This window comes from Athene cunicularia (assembly GCF_003259725.1).
Source record: "Athene cunicularia isolate RWA chromosome 1 unlocalized genomic scaffold, athCun1 chr1_part1, whole genome shotgun sequence".
NCBI classification, from domain to species: domain Eukaryota; kingdom Metazoa; phylum Chordata; class Aves; order Strigiformes; family Strigidae; genus Athene; species Athene cunicularia.
The window spans coordinates 105,194,807-105,204,409 of NW_020799091.1; the positions used below are offsets into that span (position 1 = coordinate 105,194,807).

The 9,603-nt window shown below is 38.1% G+C and overlaps 1 long non-coding RNA gene across 1 annotated transcript in view; it reads left to right on the forward strand.

Moving 5' to 3' along the window:
• Nucleotides 1-8,987, forward strand: part of LOC113485486 — a 52,888-nt gene extending 43,901 nt beyond the window's left edge. The window contains exons 2-3 of the long non-coding RNA XR_003399474.1: nt 6,637-6,778; nt 8,787-8,987. This is a non-coding gene — a long non-coding RNA (uncharacterized LOC113485486). The remainder of the gene's footprint in view (nt 1-6,636; nt 6,779-8,786) is intronic.
• Nucleotides 8,988-9,603: the final 616 nt, after the last annotated feature.

Here is a 9,603-nt window from a genome sequence, read left to right on the forward strand (position 1 = left end):
CTCCATCCTTCTCTTGGTTCTGCCGTTGTCCTTGATTTTTCATGCTTTGCCTTTAGTCCCTAACCTATGTATGGTGAACAGTCCTATCCCCTAAAGCCCTCTTTTGGCCAGATTAGGTACAGTGAGATTTTTAGAGTATTAGATGTGGGAACATAGTTGTCAGCCAGACCTTCCTCCCTTCAGAACTGGGGATTTTCAAGCCTGTATCTGAAAAAGCATATGCATATACATACGTATGCACATACGTATGCATTGTCTCCTGTATAATTCAGGTGAGTGTCTCTCATCTTGGCACTATCTCTGCAAGTCTAGGGCTGAGATGAGCGGGCAAGGAGGGGAGAGCAGAGAGAGCGGGAGCAGGAGGCTATGGAAAATAACATTAACCATGCTTGGGGAACGGGCTGTAATTGGCATTTTACCACACTCAAGTGAGTTGTATCTGACACAGCTTCAATGCTCTTGTCCCTGTAGAACAGGTAATTTTATGACAAGTTGGGATGTAAGCCCATAAACCCACACAGCTTTGTCATGGTGGTTTACTAGGTCAGCTCCAGAAGCGATATGACACCACAGCTCTACATCTGCTCCAACAGACCAAAGCATATCCTTTCTATTCAATGAGCTCCAGTCAGGGTGGCAAACATAACTAACCTTAAGCACATTTTGAAGCCCAGCTCTCCTTTTAGCATGCAATTGATATGCAGACTCTTATTAAAAATGATGCATTAAAGTTAAGGAAGCACTGAACTGTTTTCTTGAATAACAAGGCTAAAATAATTTCCTGAGCTAAGGAAAAGAGGTTAAGAATTAAATACACCACTGGACAGAAAGTACATGCCTATAACCACAGAGGCAGGGAGGGTAATCTGACAATTTCCAACATCTAAGATGTGTGTTACTGGTACAGCCTGTAATGAAGAGACTTTGGGGAGAGGGTTCAAGATCCATGATCTATATATTCTCAGAAGAGTGTCTCACAGAAACTTTGCAGAGATTTTAAATATCCTTTTCCAGGCTATGCACTGCAGTGGTCTGTGTGGGCCTGCTAGAAAGCTTTGCTTATTCAGCATCTGGAGGTGTCAGCTTCAAAAATGATGTTTTAGCCCAAGGTCTTAGCAATTAGACCCTGATCCATTAAGACACTCTATTTAAGAGCTCTCTGCACCCACTCCTTGCCCCCTCCCCAGTGCAGTAGCAAGGAAAGTAACAGGGCTTTCTGTAAGTAGTGTGCGTGTCACCTTCATAGTGTATCAAATGAAATAAGCCCAGTTCCCAGCTCCATGGAGTTAATTGAATTTCATATTTGCGGGATTCCTTTACATTGCAATTGATTTTAAGATTTCCCCCTCTTCTTTCTTAAAGTCTTTAGTTATTCATGCCTTTCTTCTACATTTTATAGTTAAGACTTTATTATTATTGTTAATGGTGTTTGGAAATTTTCCAATCCTGGTAGGTTTTTTTTGCATTGCACAGAAAAACATGAACTGTGCACCATTTCCACAAGACATATTCTATCATAATTCATGAACTTTATGTGCCCTGTAAATAAGGGTGAACTTCATTTATACATTTCATGCTAGGGAAACATTGCACACAATCTAATGATCAAGAATAGCCCTTTTTTTTTTTTTTTCAATAGACACTACAGCGGGATGAAAAATCTGAAGGAATATTTCTGAATTAAAAAGACAAACCTGGTGACAATTTTTTTCTGAAATTCGGGTCCATTTCTCAAACTGTTCATAGGAGGGGAAGGGGGATCTCTGAAAAGTTATTCATTTCAGTGTTTTCTAAAGAAGTATTCAGGCTTATATTCAAAATCCTTTTACATGCTGAAATTTTAGAAATAGAAAAAATATTCAGTAAAACCATTTTTTTCAAGAATTTTAGACTCATCAGACAGCCAAATAATTCATTTTTACTCAACTCCATCAGGCAGAACATTTGCCAGGCAAATAAATTCCTTATACTAAAAAGCTAAAATACAAAGATTTTACTTTAATGTCTATATTTTAGTCAGTATCTAGAGAGAATGTACTAAAGGTGGATATAGATTGTCTGTGGTTACTGCCAGTGTAGCAATAGAACAAATCTGCCTGTAGACACTGATGTTTTCAAAACCCTTCTAGTCAGAAAGACTACTCAACCTGCTTTGGCTAGACCATCATCATTTTGTGTTCCCTTCTCTTTAGGAGAAAAAAGTACTTGTAAGCCAGGTCGTGTCTAGAGCAGGAACAAAACAGTTACCACTCTGTCAAGCCCTCAGCGGGTCACACACACAAAGGCACTTTAATCTTGTTTGCATTTTATGTCATCAAAATGGCTCTAGGGGTGAATAGATTGCACTCTAACTAATCTTAAAAGGTTTTTAAAAAAAAAAAAAAAAAAATTAGGGCAAGTCCTGCAAAAATAATCATATTAGAACTGATGAGATTTTTATTTAAAGAGGATCATTTTGTCATTCTGAGCATTTACTCTGCATTTCTTTCATGCTTTCAACTTTTTGCTTATAGCCAAGAGGGTTAAAAACTTTGGGGTTTTTTATGGTTTTGGTTTTGTTTTTGTTTTTTCCATTTCTGCTGTTATTTCATGCAATATTTTTACTCTAGAACCTGGGCTTTAAGAAAAATGTTGTGTATATCAGGGCTCATAATAAATCTGAGAGAATGATTTTTTTTAATTAAGGCTTCATAGAAAGCAATTTTCTTGAAGGCTATAAATAATAGCACGCAGTTATATGTGTACATGTGCATGTGTCCATATATGACCAATTAATGTTTGCCTATGTCTATTGAGCATTGTGAGTATGCCTCCTGAAGTAATCAAAATTCTCTCATTCATAGTCTAAAGATTATATTTAGAACTTTTATTCCTGGAATGAAAAGTTTTTTCAGTCAAATTCATAATTTTTCAGAATTTTATTTTGTCAAATAATTCAATACTCTGTGCATCCACAAAAGGTTTCTTTCACATTTTCCTAGTTTGCTTTAGAGGTCTGAAATATAGGTCACGTACACATTGTTTTATTATATCAGTTTCTAGACTCTGTAATCTTTCAATAACCTATTCAACTGTTATCTATTCTGTTCCTAATTCCTCATTTTACTACCTTGGTAATCTGATTCCTAGTGCAGGCAAATCTCTACCTTCTTCGCTTTTTAAAGTCAATGCAACAATGACTTATTTTTCCTTATCTTTTGTGCATGATTCATCATTTCCTTTTATCTAGACTTTTGTATCCAAAGTTTCTTCTGTGACCATTTGGAAAAAACATTACAGTAGAAATAGTTCAATCTGTTGGTAGTCTGCAACCCTTCCAAAACAAGATCTCAAATACAAAGCGGGGAAAATTCTGGCTCACCTATGGCCTCCTGAAGTGCCACAAGAAGTAGTGATTTAGTGGAAAGCACTGATTATTCTGAGTTCCAGTTCCTCTTTCTAGGGGCCACTGAGCCAAAAATATATCTTTTGACTGAATATCAGCTTAAAGTACTAATTACCCTGTCCATTAAAGATCCCACTGCATTAGAACAGATTTGTTTGGAATTTGCTTCCTGGTTGCAATCCCATTCCCTTTTCTTAATACACTGTACTGTATGGGGAAAATACTGTAATACAGTTCTTTTTTACAAAAAATCTTCTAGTTCTAACAACACACAAATTAGCCACATTTCAGTAGTGCTCTCTGGCTTGACATAGATGCTGTCGTCCACCCCTCAGCAGGCTTTTTCAGGGCTACATTAAACAACTCTCTCAGATCTTTACGTGCGGCAACTCCTTGCACTCCTCCAGAAACCAACTATAGTTACAGTCACAGTTACAGTGTCAGTGAAGAGAAAAGCAAGCCCAAGAGAAGTCTTCCTGAGGCTAGAGTTATAAGCCCCTGGGGCTTGAGCCAGTGACCAATAAATCTAATGGGAATCACTCCACTGATAGCAAGAAGTAATATATAAAACTGCAGAGCTGTGTGAGCTCCACAGAGCTCAAATCTGTGGCCATCAGCAGTGCCCATGCTTTTCGGCTTGATGAGGATAGTCCAGGGGCCAGAAGTCACCTGACAGTCATCTGCTCAGAAAATAAATGCTGAAGATCCCCAGAAAGCTGTGATCTCTTGGTCCTATTGCAATTTCTTGAGTACAATTTTGTTTAACGTCTGCTGGTTTTGTGTTGATCAGTGCTAAAGATGTGTACAGTACAGACAAAAACAGTTTTGCAACCTAGTAAACAAGTCATTTCTGTATTTTGGAAATAACTGATGAAGACCAGAAAAACATCTGGAAATCCTCTGGCCATGATACTTCTCCATGTGCAAGATTTGTAACATTTTCACAGAGTGAGATCAGCTGTGATTTATGAAAAAGAAAAACCTGATTAGATTTTGAGGGATTTTTTTTTTACACTACCATGAAACCTTCTGAATACTGCTAATTAACCTTGGTCTTGTTTTCACAGCTTGCTGTCATATCTTTCTTTAACAACAAAAGCCTCAAAACTAAAACTCAAAACCAAAAGTCTTCATTTAAAGATTTTGTGTTTAGTGGTCAATAAAGCCTTCTTAGGGCTTCACTAGTTTCTTCACAGATCAAATACTACTTGCTTCATGTAATGAAGTTTACAGCGGTTTTCTTGAATACATCTCCCTCGGATTAACTGAAGCCACAGAATCTGATAAATATGAAATAACAGCGTGTCTTCTTAAGCTACTTACTTGCATCTATTTAAAAATGCTACCACTGAACTCCAGTCAAAAATGAGATTCCTTTCAAAAAACTTACCAATGCTTAACTTGATTTTCAAGCCAAAGATCTCAAAGTGTTATTACCTCCTGCATCTGATTAAACTAATCTACAGGTGTTGCTTAATTCTCTTCTACATTAGGTGAGTTTCTGTGATGTGACTTTCAGCTCTGCTGAAATTCTAGTATTCATCTCTCTCCTTCTAACAAGCCATATTTATTTCAACAGAGGTTCATCTCTTTACATAATATGAAATCTGAGGCTAGGATCTCTAGCAATTCATTGTATGGGATCTATTCTACTATTATTCACAAAATCAGAGTTCTATGTGTGTATTTTTTTTTAGCATACCCCAGGTTTTGTTCTCACTGTTTTCCTCTGAAATTACTGGTCATGTGGTAAATACGTCTGTGAGATGCTTGGAGCAAAAAGCTTCTCCCAACTATGAACTATTTTGTGCCTTACTCTGGATGCTGAGGAAGAAATTTCACAGTAAAATCTTTTGCATCATAACAAGCCACCACTGTCTGCTGTTTGCTGTCCTCAAAAGGGCAGGACTTCCAACGTCATTAGATATTCCGCACAGGATGTAAACAAATTGAGCTCTTGGCACCAACCTTTTCCCAATTAGTTGATATGCAGAATGAACAGGTATTAAAAGGAAATAGCAATGACTCCTGTGACAGTCAAGATGTCCTCATCCATGATCCAACACCTAGCAGAGTCCCCACCAGCAAAGTGTTCTGCTGGTGTGGCACTAGGAGGTAAGGGTGTCTGTCATTAGAGGTGGCTTGTTGCTGATGATATGTAAGCTTATGGGAAGACATGGTTGGGTGTCAGCATAATCTTCCCTTACTGAGTGTCTCAGGGGGATGAGGGGTGCAACTTTTATCCACTCATTATCCATATGTTTCACTGCAGTCTTAAATTACTCAATCAGAACCATTTTCCATAGACAGTTTGCCCTTTAAATTGTGCAGGATGGATCTCCTCTGAGTAAAGAAGTGATATACAGTTATGTCTACAAAACGCCAGACTTTCTTTCTGCATCTGTTGAAAAGTATATCACAAACAGAGCAGACTTCAGGAAGGAAAAGGACAATATCCACCACAAGTGTTTCTGCATGATGCTAGGTACATCACTCAAAGGTGCATTTTGCAAGCATTCACCAGTTGAGTTCTTCTCATTTTCCAGCTGGTTGGCTTGCAAATTGGATATTAGCTTTGCAGAAGTGCTGAGCACTCACTGTTGCAACTGGAGTTTGTGGGATACATACTTTAAATATCGATGTGCGCTGAAATAAGTGGGATGCATACCTTAAATATTAATGTACAATGCCATTACGACAACAGTGTGTAGCTTCATTTTTAACCGTGGACCAATTAACCTTCTGAGAGGTCCTACCTCATGATACTGTATGGACAAATACACAAAGGGCTTAATAATGCTAAGTTCCTTGAAAAGTCAGGTTGTGTGTCTCAGACTGGGCACTAAAATTAATAGATAATCAATTTCCTTCTCAGTCTCAATTGTCTTATCTGGAAAAAAGGAGTCTCTTATCTCACATGAGTAGAACTAAAGTTTATTAATGGCAGTGAAACACTCTAATACTCACCAGATTTTTGTTTTAAACAAAAAAGAAGAAAAAAAATATGACGTTCAGATCAGAAAATAAAATTAGTGATGAGAAGGATCTTTTTATTTTCAGTGTTCCTGCTTGACTTGCATTTAGGAGCACACATTACCCAGAGAAGAAGACTGATGCAGGGATCCTGTGGAAAACAAGGTGTATAATGAATTAAAGAAGACAATAGTGTTTGCAGGTAGGATGCTGTGAGAATGGGTGTTGAAATGGCTCTGTTAGCCTGTTCCTAACCTGAGGCTTTTTGTTCTTTTAAGGCCTTTTCAGGTGCAGATCCACTTCTGGGGAAGAAAAAAACATGGAGCAGATTCTGGACTGTTCCCCCTCCATGGGTGCCATCAGCACATAACACACTGGTACCCTGTGAATGCAGGGTGCTACTCCCCCTTCTTCCTAACGGTAGGCCTCTCTCTGCTCTGACTGGGCAATTATGATTTTTTTTTTTTTTTTTTTTACAGCAGAGGCATATGAGAAGCACAACTGAAGCAGCCCTTTCCTCATGAGCACTTCCTCTGCAATTTTTTTGGTCCTTTCTAAAAAAGTTTCCTTTTCTAGGGATGTCTTTCCTGGTATGCCATTTCTGGCATAGGCAGTTCCAGACAGAAGGTAGCTGTTTTATAACTGGCAGCTTAAGTAACTTTTCCACCAATTTTACTATGCCTTCTGGTAGATCTGTCTTCCACAAATGATACTTCTCTCCTTATAGGAGAGCTGGCACATCTTTATAGTAGTGTTTGATTTTTTTTTTTTTTGTGATTTCTGCCAACCCAAATTTCACAGTATATAGGAGCAATAAATTCTGCCTTGTAATAGATGGCTGGAATTTGAATAGATGTTTCGATTTTAACCTCTACCCTCATCAACATTACGAAGTAACTGCTTGCCAATATAAACCACACTGCTGCCACAGCTGTTTTCCTACTCAAATGTGGACTAAAGATGAGTTTCTCAGACAGCATTAAAAGGACAGATGATAGCCTGTTACAGAAACGACTTCATTCCACAACAGCAATGTTCCCTTTTGAGTGACTGGTCCCTAAAGCTGGAGCAATAATTAAGTCACTGTAAAATAGTTCTCATAAATATACTGGTATTTGCTTGTATGATCTATTTAGCTTTGCCATCACTGCATCACTGACTAGCATTTGGCCACTGTTGCATCCTACTGATGTTGTATTCAGCTGAAGAGAGATGAAAGTTGAGAGGCATTAAGTGCACCTAAGCTTCCCCTCCCTCTTCATCCCAGTTGTGTTATTTCTACGTTTTATCACTCTCTTGGATCAGCATTTCTCGTAGGAGACAATGCCTTGGATAGGCACAAAGAAGGACCAAATGATTACAACTGCTGCAGCTGGAAATACATGTTTTATTTCAAAAAAGCACATAACTAAAACCTGTCCTTCCTCTGTCCATAGCCTGTATTGGCTTTTGTTCCCTTCCTCTGTCCTTCCACAGAATCATGAACACACATAACACACACACATGTGCATACATGCTTACCAGCATCAAATACTCATTCTGCTCTGCAGAGTGAACTCCTCCTGCGCACATTTTCTGTGCTGGTTTTGCTCTAGACTATACATTTTCCAAATATTCACATTCTCCTTCACCTACAGTACCTTTTCAGCCCTGAATCACAATCCTGTGCTATTCTTCATGTCAGATTCTGTGCAGCTTGGGGTGGTATTTGGTGCTCTTCTGACCTTTCCCAGGCAGCTTTGGCTGGTTTGCTGCCGAGAGGTCCAACTGGGTTACTACTCAGCTTTTTTCTGGCAATGTTTGGCAGCAAGAGCTAATACTGTTGATATTTATTACCGAACCGATTACCTCTGCTATAAAATCAATAAAAATACAGCGCTATCGATTAAGAGGACAGGCAATAGAGATAGGATAGGGTATCAGTAGTGTATATTAATACATTTCTTATGCTCTTTGCTCATATATTATTTTCAAATATATATCTTCGTCTGAGTGATCTCTTTGCTTTATCATAGTAGGTATTGACTTAGATTTTATCCAGCCCCCAATAAAGTTGTTGCAAAGCTGTAAAATAAGAAAAGAGTAATGCAATTACACATTGATTTAATCTTGTTCCCAACATGAAAATGCTAAGTTCTGAAAAGCAGCTTTCAACTGCAATCTGTGGGATTTATCTCCAAATGTGCAGGGGATACAATTAGGTAAGTACAGTTCATCTCGTCCATTGTGCCATTTAACGCCCAGTAAGTCCTTTTTCTTCAAGCATAACTCTGCATAGCTGTCACAGCACTATATAACAGAACTGTTCATTCTCTAGCTGAACTTATTTTATATGGGTTTGTTGGCAATCAGACTTAGCTGTATATGCGTAAGCTCCAAATCACTTGGCATGGTCATCTTAACTGTCACTGCTTCCTCACTTTTTCAGCCAGCAAGAACTGCAAATAAAGGAACATTTCACATAGATCTGCAGCCATCTGTTCACCTGAGTTAGCACTGATGGGCTCCTCAGAGAGCAAACCTCACCTGTCAGAAGATCAGGATGGAAAATAGAAAGGTGAAAACAGAGAGGTACTTTCCTCCTCTGCTCCACAAAGTAATGTTTCCAGAAATACCATGGCTTGATTTACTGGAAGAGAATGATAAAACATGTTGCAGGTTCTAAGACCTGCAATAGTGAAATATCAATAACCCCACCAGCTGATAAAACTCACTTGTACACAGGCTTTACATCTGTTTAGGTAATGCACCACTTTTTACACTTGAAAGAAAAAAAGAGGAAAAACAAACAAGCAAAATAAAAACTAAATTGCATAGGCTACTTTAAACTGCAGCCCAAAAGATTATCTATTACTTCTGTTTCCTAGTTCTCTGAGGACTATGGCAATAGACAATTGAACACTTCTTTATGTTTTACTCAATAAATGGAATTGCTGCCAGAGTTTAAGATTTTGTTATGGCCATAAAACTTCTAGTCTCTTGTACTGACTGTGACTATTTTTCAGGAAAAAAAATCTCTAAACCTCAGAAGCCAAGCAAAAAAATTTACCCTGCAGGCATTCATGCATTTAAACATAGTTATTTCCTGCATTTTAAAGAAATAATTTCTCATCATAATTCATTACCACTCCAAGGATTTAGACAGTTTTCAAAAACTTAAATCAAGTGGCTGAATCTGTAAATCCAAAGTCATCAAGAACTTGTTACAAATCTTGTCAGATTTATACATGCAAAATCAGACCCTC